At 37.1% G+C, this 24,712-nt stretch overlaps 1 long non-coding RNA gene across 2 annotated transcripts in view; it reads left to right on the forward strand.

Annotated features, from left to right (window-relative positions):
- Positions 1–17,456, forward strand: part of LOC107317017 (uncharacterized) — a 32,010-nt gene extending 14,554 nt beyond the window's left edge. For both annotated transcript variants that reach the window (XR_014948195.1, XR_014948194.1), the window contains 4 exons: positions 6,977–7,057; positions 13,607–13,651; positions 16,365–16,430; positions 17,317–17,456. This is a non-coding gene — a long non-coding RNA (uncharacterized LOC107317017). The remainder of the gene's footprint in view (positions 1–6,976; positions 7,058–13,606; positions 13,652–16,364; positions 16,431–17,316) is intronic.
- The last annotated feature ends 7,256 nt before the right edge of the window (positions 17,457–24,712 follow it).

Raw genomic sequence — 24,712 nt, forward strand, 5'->3', positions numbered from 1 at the left:
GTTACAGTGGAAGAAATTGGCTGAAAGGTGAAGCATGATGTGTCACTTCTATGGAAAGTGTTAGTGTGAACCTGAGCCAAAAGGTCCCACCTTACACTTGGTGAAGAAAAACAGGACTGTAAGCAGGAATCTCCACTGCCTTTAAGGTGAGCCAATGACCTCTCCAGAAATATCAAGTGTTATTCCAGAAACCAAATTTGTAGAGATGCAGAGCAACACAAGAAGGATCACAGAACAGACAGGCGTATGATTAGTAGATAAGTAATCTATTGTATACTGAGGAACTCAGAAAGCACTTTCTCAGTTCATCAAAGTAGAAATTAAGGAATGATTTAATTGCAGTCTTTAAGTGTGTATATGAAACAGAAATGTGATAATCCATGCCTCTTCAGTCTGATTACGAAAAAGACAACTGTATTCAGTGAATCCAAAGAAGCCTGTAAAATCTTGATTAAAAGAAAAGTAAATCTTTTTCCTGGCAAGGATTGTTAATCATGGAAAAAAAAAAGCAGAACTGTGGTAGTTTCTCCATAATCAAAAACTTCAGTGTTGTAACTGAATTTTTTTCTCCTAAAGAAAGTAAGAGCAAGACAGAACTGAAGGAAATTGTACTGTATACAAGAGGTCAGACAAGATGTTTAGATGTTCCCTTCTGTTTTCACAGCTTACGAGACTAGGCAGGAACTTGTTCAAAGAATTTATAATCTTGTCTTCTATGGGATTACTCATATGCTTTAAGTTGAACAGGTGTTTAAGTGATTTGCTGGATCAGGGCCAAACAGAGCTAGGCTGGTGGCATGCCATTTCAGTGCCCTTTCTGCAGCTGTGGCAGAACAGAACTTCAGGCTGGTATACTAACAGCCATCATACTGCACCAAGTAATTGGCTTAGAAAACAGCATCGATTAAATGGTACAACCAGGACTAATTTTGAAAGGAAGGAAATACTGAACTGAAATGTGGTACTACAAATCCATGAACATTACAGCTCTGTGGCTCAACTGAGATCAACTGATAAGAAATTTCTGGAGGCCTATGTGGAGTGTACTGTTACAGCAGCGCCATCTTTGCAGGTAGGTGCTATGTTAAGGTAGGAGTTATCTTCAAATAAATTGCATACACAGAACTAGAGTGTTCTAATAACTTCCTTAACTGATGCTGCTACAGTGGTATTAAATGGTTGTGTAGACAGAGCTCTTAGTAACATACATCAATGATTGTGGCTTTCTTCCTTTTGTTAGCTTTTGCAATAGTGTAATAACTAGTTAAATGATCTGATGTATGTGCACAGATGTAGGATTATGTCTAGGCAAAGGATGCCTGAGCATTTTACATAATTTATCTGGCTTTGATGTATAGCAGATCAAAATAAATTTCTAAAAGGAAGATCTTGATGGAAAGGATCTGCTAAAAGACATATAATCTTACTGCAATAAGTTACTGACTTTTTATCTGACAACTTTTGCACTGCTTATCTTACTCTCCTTACACTCATCATTGCTACTGCCTGATAAATGCTTTCTTTTTCTCATTATCTTTGTAGATTTCCTCATTTATCTACTGCTGTTCTGCAAATATGCTAATGGAGAAGAGCTGATCTTCATGTCTTGAAGCTTTATTACTTTAGCTTACTTCAGCTTACTTAAAACTGCGTGTGTTATTTCCGTGTGAGGAGCTAAATGCTTTTCCTTCTCCTGTCATCATGGTTTCTACTGACAGCAGTATCTAAGTGAAGTAAGATTGGAAATTACATTTGAAACTATACACTTGGAGAAGTTCTGGTTTCAGTCAAAATTAAAATGAAGAACACTATAAGGTATGGCTTGGTGAAATGATAATTTATACTGTAGTCCACATTTAAGGGGTACTGCCTCATATCTCAGGATAACTCGCAAACAGCATCAGGTTTGCTGAACTTCTGGTTAACTCCCTGGTCACGTTCTGTGCTGCTCCAGCTGCTCCAGATGAAGTAGTGGAGCTGGAGATGTGAAGACCAGATAGTTTCTAAAGTGGTTGGGCAAATATTTGGTGAGTGTCTAGGCTGTGTTTTTCAGAAAGGTGCATAACATGTAGACACTCTCAGCAGTTTCAGAGGGGTTTCTGGGTTGGAGAGAGGTTTGCTAGCACATACTGTACTCTAGCAGTGCTGCCCCTGTACAGCTCCTCAGAGGGCCACAGCAAGCCAGCATGCAAAGGGCAGTCCGGCTCAGGATCACCTTGGGTGGGGGCTCAGTACTGAAAAAGCAGCAATAGCTCTACTTCCTTAAAATGCCCATCTCTCTCAAATTCTGTGCTGCACAAAACACAGAGATTGGTGCTTTTAAAGCAGACACACATTCTTTTGCACCTCCCACTCCTACAAAGATAGCTGTACAAATCTTTGGGTTTTGTTGTTTGTATTTAGAAGCCCTCAAGCGTCTCCCTTGGTAGGTCTGTATGTATAGTACAATTATGCATGCATTAGGCACTAAATGAAAACAAGAGGCATTTAACATTAATTACAGTGGAAAGTCACCGTATTGTGATCATACACAGCTCCACTACTGCTGCCCAGCTAGATATCCCACTCTCATGCAAACAACAGAGCCAAATTGAATTACATAAAAAGAAGCTACATACTGACTCCCAGCAGTATGTTTTGACAAAACACTTTGTCTACTTAAATGATTTCAGATGCTGTAGTCAAAAGCCTTGACTGCAAATAATGGGTTCATAAAACCTATCTTTAAAATTTTACCTGACAGTAATGCTGTGCAAATATCTGCACTTCTAGTTCACCTTCTCCACTTGTTTACATCAGGATTTTAATAGAGTGGCTGTCACAAAACAACAGCTAAAGGCCACTGTTTGATAAGTTGCTGTAAAAACAGACTGTTTAAAATGACAATTTCCTTCTTAAATTCAGCCATCACAAAAAGGTGGTGGTTAGGAAAATACTGAAGAGTAACCATTTTTAGGAAGGCTGCAATAAAGTCCTTTCAAGTTCAGTGACAATCTAACCAGCAATGACTTTGTAAGAAACTACATTTCCCATCTGTCTTCAGTGTTAGTGAGAAGTGATAAAAATACAAGGAAAAGAGATGAATACTAGAAAAGTGAGAAGATGGATAGACAGATAGAAAGATTTCTATTTTTGTACTGGCTCACTTAGTCTCCATATGTTATAGTTGAAGAGTGAATTGACTACGTATCCTTATCTACTTGAGGAAAGAAATGTAATTCAGGAAAACCTCTAAACTATGTGTAGAGCAAAACCCTAAGGAAAGCCCTTCTGTCAGTCAGTGCTCTACCTTATTGCTGCCAGCTTTCCCCATGCAGAATGGCTGTGCAGAAGGCAGCTGGATGTTGGTGGCCCTAACTTGACCTCCAGGCACACACATCCAAGGCCCAGTTCACAAGAAATCACCCTACACAGCAGCAAATCTATACTGAAGTGCTCTTATCAGCAAGGTGTGGGGTATGGTAAGGGAGTGTATTTTAGCCTCTCACATCTTTCCTGAGGAGAAGGTGTGATTTTGAGGGAGGATTACTTTACTGGCAAGGGGAGTGTGTAGCCACTGCTGTGCTCTTCTGTCATGAGGCAGAATTGTACATTTCTGAGTTTGCACAAAAAGAGAAAACTCCCCATCATCTCTAATAGTTGGTTAAGTGGCATAGCTGAATCCTATCTGAATTCAGTATCATGCAGAGTAAGATTTCTATGGAGCTACACATAAAGGAGAATTTCAGAGTCAGAAGGGAGGTAAAAGATATGCAGACTGGCTTAATCTGTTTGGCTTGGTTTAGTCTAATTTTATTTTGTGCCAAATGAGTCATTGCTCTCTGTTGGAGATCTTCTCTCTCAATAGACTTTCCATACTCAAAAGCCTTGGAAACATAATAAAAAAAAAAAAGTACCAGTATATAAAAGATAAACATGTTTCCTTGGATATTACCAGAGCTAGAGATGTTAATCATCACTTTGTAGGAGCTATGATGTTTAAAGTAGTTGTAGGTAACTTGTTTTCCTTTTGTTGTTGTAGATTTTGATTTCTTTTCTTATGTTCTGAGGTTTTTTGTTCTAATTTTAGTCCACCTGATTTACTACTATGTAAATTCTGAGACAAAACTTCCAGCTTTGATGAAATTTTGCCATGTTCGATTCAAGGGAGAAAGACAAGATGAAAAAGCTGGAATTTATGAGAGCAGACATGAGAGTGCTAAAGCCTGTGCTGACTCTTGCTTGTGTTCGCCCATACTTCTGCCAGTATTTTGGGAGAATTCCTTTTCTCATTTTATGAATCAGTTTTACTCACCATTGATCAGAATATCTCTTCCAGATGAGAAAGCTGGCCTTACCCTAAGGCACAATACAGCAAATGTCATGTATGGCTCTCCAGAGCTAAAGCTAATAGCACTAACAGCAGGACTTCATTACAAATCTCTGAAGGTCCCATTGAAATCAAAGCTTTAAAGAGCACATACAAATCCAAGCCAGAGCATAGCATTCCCCTCCCTCCCCCCAACAAAAAAAATGTGTTGACCTGTACAGGTGGGACCATGGAAGAAGAAAGCTGAATATTTTCCATTCTGCTAAATCCTTTGGAAAAATAATCATGAGTATTTTATGAGGAGTGAATTTTATAACAGATTAAGGGAACGCATCACACAGAGGGAGTTACGAAAAAGGTTTAGTGGCACCAAGGTTAGTAAAGCTAGGTAAAGATCCATTGTTATCTCCAATGAGTCAATACATGAAACTGCAAAGGCTTTGAATAATTATTAATGTGATGAACAGTAATAATAGCTTCATATCTCAGAGTCTGCTGATCCCTCTTTATGTTGTTTCTGAATCCTCCATAATTATCACAGGGAGTTGGACTGATGCCACAAAGTGAAAGGCAGAGGTTGTGTGGCCACCTGTGGAACACAGACATACTGGACTCCATAAAGCTGCAGCTCCCTTCTCTGCTTTCTCTCCTGCCTCTGTGGGGTGAAGATCCACCCAGAAAAGGAAGCAGATACCTACATTAGAACTTTCCCCTTTCCCTTAGCAATCCCCTCTACTAACAGCACATAATAACTGCACTTACTTATTGCATTCCAGGAGTTGTTGAAGAAACGCATTAGATGCTGCGTGCAGACTGTACCTTCAAAATACTTTTTTTACAGACAATACTAGAATGCCTAGAAATTTCAGCATGGTTATTATTAAATAATTTGTACCTGTGCAATGACTTACAGCTAAGTCTGTAAAATGCTTTGGCATTAAGAGAAGCCTCTCAGAACCCTATGGGGAGATATTTCTGCTTTTTTTGTTGTTGTTTTTGGTTTTTTTTGTCTTGCCTGGTTACATTCCCTGTGTTGCTTTTTCACGTCTTCTTTTATTATTATGATTATTACTATTATTACTACTATTACAGTAAAAATACGAATGTCTGGGTTATTATTGAGGCTCTCTCTGTTCTACTTGTAACTTTTAATGTCCAAGAGAAGAGTATGAGTGTGACTTTTTTGTTCATTTGCTGCATGTCATAAAAAAGGGACCTTAGGTATAGATCTGAAACATAGATCTGAGTTTTCTTTCTTCTTTTCTTTTTTTCCCCTCCGTACTCAAAGCACTTGCTTAAAAAAAGATACTGAAAAATACTCAAAGGAATCAACTCACCTGATAGGCCGTGGGAAGAGATTTGAGTATAGCCCCAAAACTTGTGCTCTGACCATCAGTTAACAGCTAAGCTTATCATGATAAGTTGTTTTTAAAACCAGGAGTACCTGAGAGATGTGCAGGGAAAATTAAGATTGTATATTGATGGGAAAAAAAAGTGGAAAATGCTCTGAAATATAGGAGATAGGGTAATGGAGACTGACCCCAGTCACCTATTATTTGTGTAATTTTAATTACTCTCCCTTTAATTTAAACAGCTGACACACACTTTCAGTGATGTTCAGAAAGTTAATAGGGCAGCTGAGTAAGGATTTTAAGGTCATATGCTTGTCCTTTGGTGCTTATTTTATTTATTAGCTACTTCATTAATATTCTTATGATTACAGAAATGATCATTTATGTATATAGTACATCTTAGTATAGTATACATTGATGAATATTGTTCTGTTTATTTCTATATATGTCCACTTGATTCTCTAGTAGTAAATTCATGGAAATACAATAGAATTTGTATCAAGTTTCTTCCTTCTTTAAATTATTTCATAATTATGGTATGTAGTCATTAAATTGCTGACAATAATTTTCTCAGATGTCACTCTTTGATTCCACTTTTCCCAACTGAAATTAAAATATTGACAAAAATCATTTAGCATGAGCAGAGAAAAAATTGGAAAAGGCACTTTAAATAGAAGTTCTACATGTATCCCTTCTATACATGTGCGTTTGTGACTCATTTCCACTTACATAAAGAGTAATGTGTGTAAAATTAGTATGCTGTCTCATGTTTGTCTTGTATGTAGATTAGCAATGACATTTAATTGGCATTAATTTTTTAAAATCAAATGAACTAATATTTGCAATATAAAAATAGAATCTAATGTTACTGGGCCATGATATCTTCAGTGGAGTTGAAGGGGATCTGGTAGATTACTGGTGTGGATGGAGTTTGGCTTGTTCATTTCTTATGTATTTTCCTAATATACCCACCATCTTCCTTATCCATCTCTGTCGATCAGCACTGTGCAGGAAGGGAAAGCAAACACAAATTGTGCAACTGGCAGAGGACCTGCAAGTTGCAGCAGTAGCTCTCAAAAATAAAGGTGCTACAAGCATGTGGTTAAGCAGTTCCTGAGGACAGAAGAGATAATGGTGATGAGGACACGGTATCACTCTGTGACCACTCAGCCAAACTCTCACAGTAGGGATAAAGGAAGCATGCAAGGTGCTGCATGTCGTATGTCTTGTAGTGAGGCTCCTTTGCTCTGTTCTTTGGCTGCAGAATGCTTGCTTCTTCCCAGCACTTTTTAAGCAATTCTACTTCTCTGTGCAGGTTCATCTCCCACTGCTCCAATGGGTGCAAGACTTGGGAAGGAGAAGGAGAAACTCCCTGCTCTCATCACCATGTGGAGAGGTAACTTTGGACAATGCTTTGCAACTGTAGTGGAAGACAGTAAGTGCACTAATGAAATGAGTTGAAAAAATTATCACTGGAAGGATGACTATTAAAATATTTCTCATAATTCCTTGTGTGTTTTCATGGTGTTTGTTATTTTTTTTTCTTTCTTTTTTTTTTTCCCCTCATTGGCACATTTTATTGCTTTTTTGTTTAGAGGTTACCTTATGGTGGACCTGTAGTATCCCTTAGGCTTTACAAACAAGACTGTGTATCAGCAGATTGTGTGATGTAGTGAAACATGTCAGTAAGCATTCTCTGTTTTAAATTCATTGCAGTGAATTGATCTCATAACATTAACAAATCTTTTTACATATCATCCTGAAACGTCTATTCAATTTAAACAGCATGGTTTAGACATTGAGCAACGGACAATGAGATCATAGTCAGCATTATAATCTGAAGAATTATAGAGTTTTAAGGGGGAATGTGTTTTCCTGCTGTCAATAAATGTTGTAAATTCTGAATCAGACAATGCTGCAGTGATATCAAGACACAGCAATCTAAAGGTAGTGGAAATGCTAAGTGAGGGCCTGAACCAGAGATTGAGCACCTGGTGGGAAGGCAGGGCCAACCCAAGGGAACTCAGGTGAATGCAATGCTCCTAAGTGACTGGAAAGGGTGGAGCCAGGATCCACTCCATCCCAGACCTCATTTAAGGGCTGGCAATAGGGACAAGAGTATCTTGCTGAAGATGTCTGCTTATCTGAGGCCTTTGGAAGGTAAGCAGCGCTTTTCCTCCACATCTGTATCTATGGCTGCTGTATTTGGGGTTGTCCTCAGTTGCTGCGGGCAAAAACTTTGCCAACCTGCTATCATTGTTGTACTTTCTATCACATTACAGTGTTACAAGGTGGCATAAAAATATCAAGAGCAGGAAGGGGATGCGCTACAAATAACTTCATAGCACTTCACAGGGTTTGCACATGTGGCCAAGGCAAATTTCTATTATGTTGTATTGTCATTGTTCTATACTTAGTTGCACACCTGCTAGTTAATTCAACCTTTGCACTGTCATACAAATAGATAAGCTTGAGGAAACAATCATTGTTTTAATCCCTGAATGCTAATGGCCCCAGTGTGAATACAGACTTCTCAATTAAATTAAAGTAATTTGAGGAAAGAACAAGTCTCACAGGCTCGTGTAAAGTTTTCAATAACAACAGCAGATTCAGCTGCCTATTCTTGAATTGCTTTCCACTGGATGGTGCACTGCTGGGACTTCTAGTTGTACATGGATTCTTTCCTTAGATGCAATCCAAAAAGTGTGCGTTCCAGTAAGAAACTAATGAAATAGTCTGCAATATGGCTATGCCGCTGAAAGTACATCTGTACTTCCTCTAGAGTTAAATTTCTGAGATCCCTTGGATTTAGCCAGGTGATACCGAGCCCTGATGCTTTTTCTGGGATCTTCTTTGATGTAGGTCTGTGCTGACTTTTTTCTAACAGAGCTTCAGATATCCGCAGGATATTTTAAGGGCCAGAATGAAATGTGTGTCTCTAGTCAAAGAATAGGAATTGTAAACGGGTGAAATGACCCCACATTCCCACATTAATACAACCCACGTAGCCTTATCTATTTACAGTGTTTTATATTTCTAACTACTGTATATTTATAAAAAGTCACCATTTCTATTGGCATTTGACAAAGGACACAGTTAAATGGACCTGGCATTTTCTTATTCATGTCGTTGAGCTACATGAATTAAGGTTCAGGCATCATATGATACTGTGTGTTTTATGGATAAAAACGATCTGACTCCTGCGTAGACACTAAGATCTAGCTTTTCTTCAGGAGATATTTGCCTTCATTCTTTATCTTTTTTAAATTTTTTAAATTTTTTTACAAATACAAAAACATATTTTCTAACTAACTCTTCAGTGATCACCTTAATACCTTAATTTTAGTGCTTTGCCTCATATAGGATTGTGTCTTATTTACAGTTCTTTACAGATGTGCTTTCCAGAATACATGAGAATTTTATACTAATTATGTTTTTCCTCCGAATTGCCCTTCTTAATTTTTCTGCCTTTCTTTGGTTTGTTCAGTTTAGGCCATAAATATTATTAACCCACAGAGATTTGTTTCTACTTTCTTTAGTTAATTAAAGACACTGTTGGATTTATTTTGTGCTACCACCAGGAGGGCACGAGTGAAATATTGTATTACTAGATGGTTTGTTCATTAGCATAAAACAAGCAGTGTTTTTGAATGCCAGCACTTCAGTTTATCAGGTTCAGGCTTTTGTGATCTCATCTAGGAAGCAGTAGCAGCGGTAAAAGGATAAAGAAGAGAGATGGTCAGTGTGAGGGGAAAAAGAAAGAAAGGGAGCATGCAGCTTAGCTGAGCACTTGACAGAACGGAGAGTCTACAAGTTAAACTTTTCTGGAGGCATATCTAACTGGCACCTAGGACACAACACAGGAGTAAGCTAAAGGAATTCCCTACTCTGCTGCTAACAGAGATTGAATAATTACAAAACCATTCATTCTAACATATGATTTCTCCCTTTGGGGGGGAAAGGAGCAAACAAACTACCATATGCTCCTACAAAGTATTTCTGCTGATTCCATCTGACTTACATTTATCAGTGTAAAGTGATGTGATTCTTTTTTTTCAAGAGGAACGATGGTCCATGATAACATTAAATTTACAGATATGTGCAAATATGTAATCGATCTTGCATCTACTCTGGCATAGTTTTTCCCTGAAAAACAGAGAATAAGTATTTCTCCAGGAACTATTCTTCATCTCTCTCATTCCCCTGGGGCCCCAGTCTGATTTGCCTTCTGTTGGCCCAAACTCGGTAGAAGACTTGGGTTCACCTACAGAGAGACCACATGCCTAGGCACTACTGTGGACCTCCTTCAGACTTCTTTTCCCCAGGTATTTCTCCACCCTCTCTCTGAGCTTTTCATGATTACATGAAAAATTAATAGGATTCTGAGCCACATTGCCTTTCCTCCCTAATTGCATCAGAGTATAAGAAGGTGAAGCAATGATACAGTAGGGGGAGGCTGAGGCTCCATGCTCAAAACAAGGAAATCCACTTACATAGGGGGCCCCTCTGTGTACAGTTGTGGGTGGTGTGACCTATTTCTGGGAGATTTTATCATTTTTGGAAGAGACACCAGTAATTCATTCTTCCTTTCTCAGGAATAAAATAAGAACCCAGACACATTGATTATTAATCATTCATTTGGGGACTCTCCTCCCTCTTGACCAATGACATAATCATCAGTGAACAATATGTATACTGTAATTGACATTTGCACACACACAAAAAAATCAGTTTATATTGTATGCATCTGCACTAATAAAAACAGTCATCTTTCAAATCCTCCTTTGCAAAGTCTCACTGAACAGACTTCGATATCTATATAGCATTTATTTTGACCTTCGCCTCTCTGATCTCCCTCCTCTAGGGAACTCTACAGGAATACAATATAACAGAAGCACACTTTATTAAAATACATGTTTAGGCTACAGTCTTCAAGATGCTCCAGTTGGGTGCACAGGAAACACTGCATCCAATTGGAGGTTCAGCCTATTTAGGTTTCACATAAAATTCCACCTATACCTGTATTCCACCTATACTTTGAGAATCAGTTGCATAATTACCTTCTAAACATCTCTGTTGATGAGTTGAGTTGTGTAATTACAGTAACTCAACAGGTCATCCTAAACTGAGTCTGTGCTTCTGCATGTTTATGGTCTCTACTTTTATATCATGGATAATTTAATGTTATCTATCTGCTGTAGTAACCAAAAGTTCTAGACAAAGTTCAATCATTCTTACTTGTAGATGAATTGCTATTTTAGCATGTTCTACTTTCAGAAAGATTATACATCTTGTTTTTCTTTGCTTTATTTTGAGAGAGAACAAGAGAGTATACCAGTTGCTGCTGTGATTGTATAAGTTCTTTCTTTCATAAAGGACATGCAGATGCATATGAACACTTGGATAAGTAGAAGACTAATACATTTGTTATTGTTAGATTGTTTTATGTGGATATTTTGTTTTGTCCTTTAGCAGTGCTAATTAATAACATCCAGGCTTACAGCAAGAAATTACACATAAGAATTCAGGCTTTTGTAAAAATGCTATTAGGCACTAGATACCATTCTTAGTATGCATGTTAAGAGAATAAAGTTTTATTTGTATTCATGTATCTGACAAAAAACAGCTGACTTTAAAGCTGATGGAATGGTCATGAATGAAGCAAATCAGTGAAATGGTGAATGCTAGGAAATCGTATATCTTTAAGACCAGGGCGGGCTCTATGCCATTGGTGTGTACTTCAAGAAGTGTGATAAGTTCAGGAGTCAAAATAGAAAGTGCTGTATGTTATTTGTAAGATAAACTACTTAAAATATTGCACACAAAAAAGGTAACTGTATTTTTAAAATATTCTCTTTGATAAGGTGCCATGAACTGTTACTTTAAACAGTGACTCCACGTAGAAGCAAATGCTGAAATGTATGACAAAATAATCCTAATGATTTTCCTATGGAGATGTTACTACTGCAGTAATTTTAATTAAGGAAGAATTTAGCACTTTACTATTTGTATTCCCAATGTCAAACTCTTTTGTTATCACACTTACACCTCTGTTATTAATGTTAGCCATGGTTTGCAAAAGAGGAAAAGCTAGTTATCAATGAATAATTCAGGCTCCATAACTGTCAGACCTCATTATTTTAAATAAGGCCTGGTAGTTCCAGTTGTAACTGGCTAATTGCATCATTTAAACTTAAACTGTTAGAATACTTCACATAATTCACAATTTTAAAAACTTTTAATACATTCAAAACTACTGTAGTACATAGGGCAATTTGCTTTAAATCAGACAGAGAGAACAAAGAGACATTCTCACTATGGTTCAAGTCCTCAAGTGGTTAAAATAAAAAGAAGAAAAACTGTGGAAAAACCAATATATCCTGTAGTTAAAACAAAATTTTATCATTAGACTGAAATGGAATAAAATACTTAGAAAATTCAAAAACTGAAAAAAAAAAAAAAAAGAAAGAAAAAAAAAGAAAAAAAAAAGATATATTTGAAACTAATGAAATAAAATATATTCTAACGCTCAACAAAATTATATTGCAAAATCATTTGAAAGCTATTAGTGAAAATAGCTCTTGTTTAAATTATTTTTTGTGTGTGTGTGTATCCGTCCGTATACTCTGCTCTGGTTTGAGTTTTAGCCATAAACACAACAGCAGCGTTATAGCTTTTAGCAGCTAAAAATATATGGTGTGATGTTTTTTAACAAAAATTCAACCGATGTTTTCCAAATGGCTGTAGGGAGTTGTTATAATTTGTTAATAATTTGTCCAGTAATTTTAGTTTATAATAAGACCATCTCAAAAATATTTGTATTTGGTTTATTTGCTATTGGTTTGCCCTTAATAACACAGACCTGATAAAGTGAGAAGGAAACATATTTTACATATATCTTCCTTCTGAGGATATACCAAGCAGGAAGAGTCAAGGGTCATTTGTAAACTAGGCTAAATTTAAACTGCTGTTTTAATCTTTCTCTTCAGCTTCCTGCTCAGATTATGTTCAGCAGTTTGATTTGTATCTTGCATCAGTATAGTGTGAGAAATTAACATATACTTCCAAATGTGACTTTAAAAAAAAAAAAAAAAAGACAATACATCTATACAATACAGCTATTGCTATGTAGTACGTAAAGATAGGTAGAAAAAGGAACTTAATCCACATTTCTCAGAAGTCCAGGGTATCTATATACTACTTCTGTAGTCTCTCATACATGCATACAGATACGCATATCACAGTTCTGAAACTAAATCTGGCATTCAGAGTCTGCCTCACAACTTAATGGGATGCTGTAAGAGAAACCATGGTAGGCTACCTGAATATTGTAAAAATGAGAAAAACTTGCATTTGCTGTCCCTATAATCACTCTGTCTTCTTTATTTATTTAATTAAAATAATAATATAAAACATTCACAACTCTCAGCTCTCATGTTGAAACTATAAATTTCAGCCCACATATCCGTTAAGAACATCATTAAGGCTGTGGAGGTTACACAGCAAGGGCTTGGATCTTATCCGATATGTAGCAGCCTTGCATTGCTGGATATCTTGTAAAAGCCACCCCTACATTTCTGCATCATACTGGAGGTCATTACCACATACATTCAGAAACGGTGTGTGTTCTTGTGTTTGAGAGCAGAATTAGTGCACCACGCGGATTAGCTTCCTGGGTTTTCCACATGCTGAAATTGAGCCATTTCTACTTGTGGAAAAAAGAAGCAAAACATCCAGCAATAATTGGTCCCCACAGAGATGCAGACTATCATATTCTCACATTCTTCTGAGATCTGTAAACTAAAAGCTCGGGTTTCTTGGAAGATGCATCTCTTAAGAAGACAGACAGCATCAGGTTGAGTTTTGCAGATCTTTGCTTAATGGACATTTGAAGGCTGTAAAAATTCTTTCCCCACTCCTCAATTCTGGTCTTGCTCTCTTTCAGGGAGATCTGCACCCCTGGGCGGGAGTCAGCATGAATTTTCTGCAGGTAAGTTAATTAGATATGAAATCTTCTATGTTACCTGCATGTGGTCTAATAATGTTATATGCAAACTCTGATAATTATGAGCTTGGAACACCTTACTTTCCCAGTTGCTATATGTTCTGTTGGTAATCACAATGACAGTGGTTCTTATATTATAAGAAGCTGGCATGCCATAAAATATATAACTCTTGCAGTCAATACTTTCAGTACCACACAATCCTGATTGGGTGGACTGGGACAGTAAGCTTCTAATTTGTTGGAGAAGTCCATGCAGTATGTCAAAGAAGTAAACGCAAAGCTATAGAAGAAACACAAAAACAGGTCCTGTATGGTTATGGTCAGATAATGTCAGAAAGAGAAAGGCAGAAGAGTCTAAAGATGATACTTCACAAGTATTCTAGATCCTTACAGTTGGCTGTGAACTTATCCTTATAGGTGATTTAAATTCATCAGCTCCATAGCACAAAATTGTGTATGGGCAGACAGCACATGTCCCAGCTTAGGAGTTTAAGACTAGTGCTTTAATTGTAAGATTTGAGATTGGCATTCAGAGCTAGAGTTGCCCCAATGAGGTCAAAGCTCATCTACCTAGTACCACCAGGCTATATCTATTTATAGGATTATTATTGTCTTATATGAGGTTTGGCTCACACGTATGTTTATTCGGTGAGTTCCTCACATTTAACTCTTTGGAGATCTAAGGAGTCAAAACGTGCAGATAATGACTTTATATAGCAAGGATAAACTGGGAAATAATGGTCCCTAAATATTACAGTATGTATCATGGAATGTCCAATAACACAATAATATTCACAACTGTTTATAGACAAGATAAAACAATGTAACAGTTCTTTAAGAATTGTGGATGTATAAGGCTCAGTTAAAAAAAAAAAACAAAAACAAAAACAAAAAACAAAAAAAACCCAAAACTTAGAATATTGTGATTTTAAAAATCATAATGTTATAATGGTAGTATTTCCCATTAAATCCATACTGACACCAACACACATCTTTATGTAGTTTTGTTTGTTTGTTTTCCTGTGTTATCTGACACCTCTGGGATATAGTCAAATAAGGAATTAGTAAAACAAGTTGCCTTCCTGAGGAAGAAAATATTTGTTCTTCTTGTCTTGCAGCGTCTGGAGACTTCTCCTATTGTTTACTGTGTTCACTTTCCATAAGCTTTGTCAGCTCAGCTGTCTGATCTGTAGCTTCATCTTTAAATAGTTTTCTCTGAAAAGACACCAACCAGGTCTCCAAATGTTTTATGTCTGTGGCCTCATCAGATACTGCAACAAAAAGGAAGCTTATTCCAGTCTGCCTTGAAATTATCCAGAGTTGGCTTCACCCTTGTCAGTGGTTGACTCCCTGGAAGGAGACTTCAGGTTTAGGGTATGCTGGATATGTTTCATCAGTGAAAGAAATCAAGTTCTGTTTGTGTACAATGCATGTTCTTAAAGTCAGTGATTTCACTGACAAAAAAAGAAAAAAAAATTCAGCTTTTTTTTTTTTTCTGTCAGAGTTGTAGTCACCTGGTTGAAAAATACATGGTAGCTGGAAGCTTACAGTAAGTGGTAGGTGCACATACACTGGATAGCATTCCTACTGCGCATATTCACTCTGAAGGGTCATTCAAAATGCCTCTCTACATAAAAGACCCAATGTAAATAATGTCAACTGTCTATGAAAGCAGGTGATTTAGGTCACCAAGCAGCGTACATTGGTTAAATTGTATTATTCTTTCAAATACTTAACGTACATCTAAGCTATTCACTTGTTAGTGTGAAAGGAAGCAAGGATAAAAGAGGCTTGTTTTTACTTTGCTTGTCTATAAAATCTTCACGATGGAGAACCATCCACTGTTTTCTTTTTTTTAAAGAAAGCAAACAAATGGAGGCATGCAGTGCCATTGAAGATTATAAAAAATGTTTGGAAAGACTGCGCATGAGCTGGGTGAAGAGGGAGATCTGAAACTAACCGCAAATGATAAGATACTGAAATACATGCGAGCATCACTTGAGAACTGTGAAAGAAAGAGGCAAGGGTTTTTTTTTATTGGGATGAAAATGTCACCGAGTGTCTCATTATTCTTAGATCCATTCTTATTGCAAGAAAGCAACAGACCTTAGTGAAAAACAGCAAGAAAACTCATTATTTAAAGTGTGTATAAAAGCAGAAAATGGAGTTAAATTTCAGGCTTTAAAAGCTCTCATTTCTCAGCTTTGATTGAAATCAGGCCAAAGTCTTGCTTGAGTATCTTGAAAATCTCCTGCATCTTTTCTCCACAGTGACCAGCAATTTTACCTGTGTAACTGGGCAGAGGAGGCTTTTGAAATTCAGACTATTACCAGCCGTTGCTGGAGAGGCTAATGGAGTACAAGAGACCTTCTCCTGTGTTTTGCATTCAGAAATCTTGCAGTTGGTCTTAGGGGAGCCCAGAGACTGTGGTGTTATCTCTGTTGCTCAGGGGAGCAGGTGCCCAGGGTGAGGCTGAGCCACTAATCAACCAGTCTTGCAGACCATGCAGACCGGGCTGGGTTTGCAGTAGATGAAAGCTTCCTTCGTTACCAACTGCTGCTTGGGATGTCTAAGTAGGGCAGCAGCTAGGAATCCATGTGGTACCTATTGCACAACATAATTGCTTAACAGATTAGAAATCTTATGATCAAGTGTATTTCTCCATGGGAAGATGTTATTACTCTTTTTTGTTTTACAGAAAAGTGTTAAGATCTCAGCTGTAGGTAAATATTTCTACAGCATTTTCAACACAATCCTTTTATACGTAAGTGTTTCTGTCTTTGAATTTTCTTAAACACATGTTTTTAAGGAAGGAAACGTGCAACAACAGGTGCATTGAACATAATTCTGCCAATTACAAAAATAAGAGTGCTGCTGTTGACTGTGAGCATAGAGCAGTGAGCTAAGGTAGAGAACAACAATATTTGACATAGCTGGTCACAGCTGACATTTCTGTTCCTGATCCAGTGAATCATCTAAATCCTGTAAGATCATTCATCATGGAAATAGTCTGAGACAGAGAAATGAACTGAGCTCTCTTACAGAATCTATTCTTGACCCAACCGGCGATGTTAAGAAAGGGCTCTGATAGCTACATATATTCTGTTCACTCATAAATAATAGGGAGGCATCGTTTACTGGTTGTAGTCCTTGTGGTTACAGTGGGACTGTCACTGTTTTATTAGTTACTTTTGCACTTTCTGATGTTCCTGTAAAACAACATTCTGTTTCAGAAGATGTGCCTGTCAAGGAAGCAGGAGAGGGTGGATGGCATGATAAGTGCTTTCCAACACTTTGTTTATGTCTCTGCAGGGTGGAAGTATTTTGTTAACTCTGTGCTCACAATGTGGATCAGTCACTTCTGCCAACATAAATATTTTCAAATATTTCACTGAGAATTGCTGCAAAGCTACAGGAGATTTTCTGCCTATATGACTGAGATTGTGTCTCCTTTGATTTTGACTTGATTTAATTTTGTAGAAGAGGCAAACACAAGATGAGTAATAGTGCAGTCCTCCAACTTGCATTATTGATACTTCCAAAGTGTCCAGTTCAAATGGGGGCAGAATGTTAACAGAACTGAGAGTATCAGTCTAGTGGCTGAAGGACAAAAATAATCTGCCTTTTTGATCTTTTCTGGTCAACAAAAGCATGCTTTGCTTGCTCCAGAAGTCTTTCATGTGAGAGAAAATGGACAGAGATGAAAACCCACATCTGATCTGATGCTTTGGCAAGCTGTGTTTTCTTACACCCACAGGAGATGAAGAGTTCTGGCCCTTCAGAATAATGGACAAAGGTAAAAGAGAATTCCCTTCTGTCATGTAGAAAGTCACTGATAAAGTTTATTCTGTGTGTAAAACATACTATGGATGCAGAGTTATCATCCTTAAGTAACTACTTTCTACTGTAATGAAATGGTCAGAAAATTGGAGGCTCCAGGCATAAGCCAAGACCCTCAGTTCTCTACATGGATCACAGTGTGAGCTTTAGAAAAAATATTTATTACACATGTCATCGCTTTCCTAGCAGATTTTGTTTGGAAAAGCTGGATCAGACAAGGCTGGAAGCCTGATAGATTGCTCTGACCACTGACTTGGAGTATACACAGCTAAGACTGCACCAGTAATTCAAAATTGTTTTTCAAATAAATTTAGTTTTTTTTATTTCTTGCCTATAAAATACCTGCAAAAAGAAAGTCATTAGTTCTATTAGTTCACTAATTGCTCTAGCTTACTCTTTTTTAAATTATTTTTGTATTACCACAGGATGGAAAAATTAGAAATAATCTACTGATCATTATTCCTGATTGTATGAGTATTGCTGTCATAGTGAATGTAAGAAGAGGTAGGGGAATCTATGGGTTTTTGATACTCTCAGGCACTGGGAAGAGTTTAGCAACAAGGAACACTGAATGAGGATTAGTGAATTTTAGAAAAATAATCTTATGAACTGCCTTTTTTTTTTTTTTTAATGTCTGAAAAGGAGGAATATTTTTTGATTGCAGTACCTTTATTTCTCTTATTTTTTAGAACTTTAGCATTCCCTCATTGTCCATGTGTCACCAAGGCAAAACCCCACAGACCCTGGATCCTGGGCAGGACAGGATCATGGTATGAAGAGTAAGAGAAAGTTTCACAAGATAAGTGATGGCCAAGTGAAGTTTCTCTTTTGTGAGTTTTACCTTTTTCATCCTATTTGACATTTCTGAAATGGAGCTGTATTACAGATTAGTAGCCCATGGCAGTAGGCTGGAGAGATGAGATTTTAGTGCGATATGGTACACAGGCAGTGGAGGGTGGGGGGGAGGGGAGGAGGGGGCGGGGAGAAAAGAAAATGTGTGAAAAATTGAAATGACAAGGTCATGTTAATAGCTTGGTTGTGGGAGCTGTCAAGCTAGTTTGTAGCATTATGATTAGAGATGGGCCAACTCTCATGAATGAGAGATCAGCTTGTCTGAACCTTCATCCAGTTCTCTGAGCAATCCCAAGCAAAGCCTAAGATAAGGTTAAGACAAATCTAGCACAACCAGTTTTTGTTTCCCAGCCCTAATGTACTTAGAATGGAAAGCTGGAATCTGGAACCGAATATACCGAATATACATCCGGTTTAAAATCACTTAATCTGGAAAATCTTTTTGACAAGAAGTTTTACACCTTTCTAGTCCTCCATCCTTAACGAAGAGCTTCATATCCCCTCTGACAACCATCCTAGTAGCAGAATGAAACCAAGCCTGCAAAGCTCTTGAATTTCAGCTGAGATTTATTTATTTTTTTAAATTACAAAGCCTTCAGTTGAGATGCCAAGCTTTGGTCTAAGGGTACCCATGAGAGAGGAGTCTGAAACGATGACTTGCAGTTGGAACTGTACTGAATATAGCAGACAATCTATCTGCAAGTCATTTCTCTTCAGCTTTATCCTGTGGGAAGTAGCTTTGCATTCAGATTCAGACTACAAGCAATTCTAGGAAAGCTGAATTTCTGCAATGGCCATGCTTGTTCTGTGGTGTGTCACGCTCCCTGCAGTGAGGGCTAAGTTCTTCCTATTTTGTGCAGTTTCTGTCTAATGCAGACAAAATTCCTCCTTCTTACAAGGATTCTTGGAGAAAGCAAAGCCAGAGAGCAAGGGCAAGTGGAGACAAGATGTAGTTTACCTTGGACTCCCTGTTTTGAAACACTTGCCAAGCTCATTGAGGTAATAGTTTTGATTTGGTAGTGTAACAAAATCCATATACAGACTATTTCTCGAAAGTGCAGTCAGCATTGTAGGGTTCCTATCCCTCCTTTTGTGCTAATAATGTCACTGCTCAGCTCTTAGTTAAAGGTATTTGTGATGATACAGTGAGGCAGAAATATACAGGATACCGGTGTGTTTTGAAGTGGCAGCTCTTGAGTCACTAAAATAATGACCTCTATCTGTATGGGAAACATTTTTCTTGACCGATTCCATTCTCAGTGTGCTTTACAGACCTGACAGCTGCATCTCTTTGAACTGTGGCAATGAAGAGCAGAGCAGTTCCTCCAGCTGAGGCTACAGGGACTCTGCTATGCAGGACTGAAGAGTGAGGGTGAGAAGCTCTACTTGTTCTCTGCATCAAGATAAATAGTTGCCTGCTAATTTATTCTCATAGACATAGACAGCCTTTTTTTTTTCTTTTTCTTTTTTTTTCTTTAGGAATATGTTGCAGTGGAATCAGGTAAATAGTCTATTGAAGAATTTTTTACTCCTGTGTACTATCTCACAAGTAAATAATACTAACCTACTACTTGATGAAATCTCCTTTATACAGGATAAAGACAGCAGTTGGGATAAACAAAACAAAAACAAAGAAAAAGGCTTTCTTCTTCACATGTAGATTTTGCATAATGAAAATAAAACCTGAATTTAACCTTGCCTGTGATTTCAAAACATTTAGTTTATTATTTATCTTTATTATTTTCTTGGACTTGCACAGTCTAGACAAGTCTCCATGATTCAAAATTCACAATTTCTTCACTGATTCTCAGTCATCTCTGCAGAACAGATGAGGTCTTTTTAACTTAAAAAGTCAACCCAAAGCTTCAGAGCTCTGTCCATGCATCAATACTGGCAGACTGTGCTCAATGTTCTTAATGTTTTTGTTGTGGTTTTTTTTGTTTGTTCATTTTGTTTTTCATATTTTTAGTTATCATGGTATGATTAGTTATTAAAATACTTTGCATGGAAAAATAACAGCCACTATATAGCTGCACATCTAGTACATGGCTACTGCTTTCTTCTTTCAGAAGTTTAAAGAATTCAAATGACTTTGATGTTAGTAAAGCTTGTGTCATAATCATCAAATTGAGCTCATGCCAGATAAGCCAGATGGAACTTTCAACCAAGAATTTGTATTGGTTTTTAATAATGATGACTTATTTATCATCCATGAAACTTATTTATAATAGGACAAGGTAAGAAAACAAATTTGTTCTGAAAGAATATAAAAAGAGACCTATAAGGAGTTTGTGTTATTATTTGACTAAACTGTATAAGTAGATGACTTGGAAAGAGTAAGTACAAGACTTGTCTCCAGCTGAGAGCTGCTTGATGCTTTGTACCAGAGCTCAAGTGGGACAGGGACTGAATGGTTAGTTCACTCCTGTGTACTGTGAAAAATTTCAGAGCATTTTCTATTTATCTGTAACATATTACTTATTTAATTAATTATGCTTTATTGCATTCTTGACACACTAGCATCATTCTCTCTCTCTTACTTTATAAGAATACATAGGGAAGCGTTTTTTTAGACAATTTGTTTTTACGTATTTGTATACGCTGTATAATATCCTTCCTCTGGGGAAAAGGAAAAAAAAAAAAAAGGGAATGTGATAAATAATCACTTTTAGCATACAAATGTATTAGGATCACTGTACAGAAAGGAAAAAAATATTTATTTACTTATTTATTTATTGTGAAGGCCATTTAGCTTCCAGTGTAATTTTCTCTTCCCTTTTCTTCTTATTTCTCTTAAGAAATAAAACAAACAAACATGTTCTTATGGTCTAGGATGTATGCTTTGTTATTGAGACAGACAAAAATTCTGTATGCTAAATATTCTTTCTCTTTCTTACACAGAACTAAGAATGCTATACCTTCCTTCCTGCCATCTGTACGGCTCTAATACTGGAGACCTTCTGAAGAATGTGCTTGAGACTGCAGATGCAGGCTGGGGCCAGCTTCCTTTGCCCTTCAGAGTATGAAAAATTGGGGAAAAAGAAACTAGGCCTTTTTCATTTAATCATACTTTATATCTTTAATTTTGATTTAATAATGGCAACTTTTCAACAAGTTATGACTTCTGTCTTACAATATAAACTGATCATAAAATTGCAACAAACAGAATCCATTGTAACGGTAGGATTTCATACTTAATTTTATTTATGATATTAATATTATTATGCAATTTTATAACAAATCTCACTAACAGATGAAAGACTGTTTAAGACTATAATATGAGAAGTCCTACATTCATTCCAGACTCTGTGTGAGAGGGTTAATGTCTTAGCACAGTGGAATCACCTCTGGATTAATCTAGAGGACTCAGATCTGTCCTACTCAACTCTCCAAAACCAGCATGATAATCAGCAAGTCTCTACACGGAGCTGAAGAGTTAAACAATCACAATGACTTGACCATCAACTTGACCTTTAAGATCCTCTCAGAAGAGGTTTGATCCACACTGATTTACTTTATCTCTCAGACTGTAAGATCTGTACTAAAACCTGATTGACCAGAAGTCATTTTTTGATGCCTTATGTTATGGCCCAGTGTGAAAACAGTGAGTGAAAGTCACACCTTACTAAAATCCAAGGGAGGACTGCATTCAGTGGAACAAGAATTTCACCAAGCAAACCCCATTGACAGCATTTGAGTCCCACCTATGTCTGAAGATATCTGAATAAATACTTTTGTGGGCCCCAGTGTATGACTATGTAAAACTTACCTTGCAAGGTAGGGTGTAGTGTGATGTCTTCATGACACTAATGTGCACTTAAAAATAGTAGTTTTTATTTAAAAATGTGCAATAATGACATAAATTATTTACTGCAAAATGCTGTGGTGCATGACACGATAATTATATCGTTCTGTCATTCCACTGATAATCACAGAATCACAGAATGACCCGGGTTGGAAGGGACCTCAAGGATCATGTAGTTCCAACCCCCCTGCCTAGCATTGCCACCAAACATACACATTTACTAGATCAGGTTGCCCAGGGCCCCACCCAACCTGGCCTTGAACACCTCCAAGGACGGGGCACCTACAACCTCTCTGGGCAGCCTGTGCCAGGGCCTAACCACTCTACTAGGAAAGAACTTCCCCCTAACATCCAACCTAAATCTTCCCTCCTTCAACTTGGATCCATTTTCCCTAGTCCTACTATTGTCAGCTCTTTTGAAGAGTTTACTTCCCTCCTGGGTGTAGGTTCCCTTCAGGTATTGAAAGGCTGCAATGAGGTCACCCCTCAGCCTTCTCCAGACTGAACAAGCCCAACTCCCTCAGCCTGTCATCATAGGGGAGGTGCTCCAGCCCCCTGATCATCTTCGTGGCTCTCCTCTGGACCTTTTCCAAAATCTCTATGTCTTTCTTGTACTGAGGGCTCCACACCTGGACACAGTACTCCAGATGGGGCTTCACAAGAGCCAAGTAGAGAGGGAATAATGAAAGCCTTTACTTATTTGTAAGTTATTTTTTACTGAACATTAGGAATACAACATATTGGAAAAATAAAACACTAAGAACAGCATTAGGTATTTATGTTACTGTCACAAATGCAAATAATATAGGCATCGATGTTATTCACTGAAGCCTATGCTCAGATTTCCATAACCACTACTGAGTAACTTTTACTTAGGTTCATCCCTCACAGTTCCTTCACAGGGCATTTTCATAACAAAAACAAGTTATTTTATGGGGGGAGATGAATCAGCTGCTTTTGCATCTGCTCCCTTTTTCTCTTTAAGGATGGTTTTCTACCTATCTATTGATCCAAATAGGTCTGATTCTTTCTGTATTGTACTGATGGAGGTGAAGCTTAGATATGCAGCTGGCACATTATAAATTTTCTATATAGAAGATGATTAGAAATAAATAAATATCCTAAATAGAACAACTACAACTACAGAAATTGAATACTCCAGAAATTGAAGGTGAGATAAGACAGAGTACCTGGAGGTACAAGGAAGGAAAGCCAGAGACTAATATCCCATACAATTAAACTTATAAAAGACAAAGTTCTTCACATACCTTTCCTTTCAAAAATGAGTGGTTTGTGCGACATACGACCTCATCTTTGGTTTTTATACTTATATGATGCTCCAAGTATGGCATACATTGGTATATGCTCATCCATTATACAAAACAGTTCCCTTTATTGTGATATTTAAAGCCACAGGGGTTTCATCACATTTGACTTATTCTTATCCAGAAAGAAACAGAAAGACTGAATGACCTCTTCTGCTAGTAGAAAGAGGACAGCTCAAATTTTAAATGGTCAGGTTGAAATTCTACTGAAAAACTTGCAATTGGTCTTAGAAACAAAAAAGTCAAATATTGTAATTTATGCATTATAACCATATATAAGATGAATGTAATTTATTACCATACATTTTATTTATATACATAATACTATATATATATAAAACACATAAGAACTAATTTCTATGCATTTTATGTTCTGTGCATTATAAATAATACCTACAAATAAATATATGTTATATATTAAATAATACATTGTGTGTAGATGGTTACATGTAGTAATGTATATAAATATAGTATATTCATGCAGTTCCTAAAAAATTATTTGTTATAGTAATGAACAATTTTATATAGTTTTATGTATATTTATTATATATTTATTTATAATATTTACTATGATTTAATATACTATATATTTATAGTATATAGTAACAATACAGAATTTCTGCCATGGAGATATATCTTGTTAGCATGAGTATGTGCTGTAGGCACCAGTTTGCCAGCAAGGCTACCATCACAGGAACAAAATGGTATAGAAATTCACTGATATTTTACCTTACAGAAGGAAGCAGTTGACTGCAAACCATATTTCAAGGTCTAGTTGCCAATGTATGCAATTAAACAGAATTTGGTGAATGAGGAAGAGGAGGGGTATGGCTGGCAGCTCCCAGTAATAATATGACTGTCAGTTATCTGCTGTTAGAGATCTAGTGACGTTAAACCAAGCTGTAATATATGTGTAATTCTTCTAACGTAGCTACTGATGTAGCACCAGGTTTTTGGTTTTGTGGTTTTTGTTGTTTTTTTTTTCCCCCTGGTGCATGTGACTGCTTTTGACCATGACAGGTTTTCATAAATCTGGTGTCATTATAAAGCACATGAATTGTGTCACCACTGCTACAACAAGAGAAATCCATCATGGATCAAAGTGCCAGGGAAAGTCCTATTCACTATATAAGCCCCACTTAAGCTTCCAAATACAGCTGGAGTGGAATTTAAGTGGGCCATAGGCCACGTTTGGTTCCTATACACAAGCATGAATTTTACGCT

This window comes from Coturnix japonica, chromosome 7 (genome assembly GCF_054131305.1).
Source record: "Coturnix japonica strain WE chromosome 7, WE-NBRP24, whole genome shotgun sequence".
Taxonomy (NCBI): domain Eukaryota; kingdom Metazoa; phylum Chordata; class Aves; order Galliformes; family Phasianidae; genus Coturnix; species Coturnix japonica.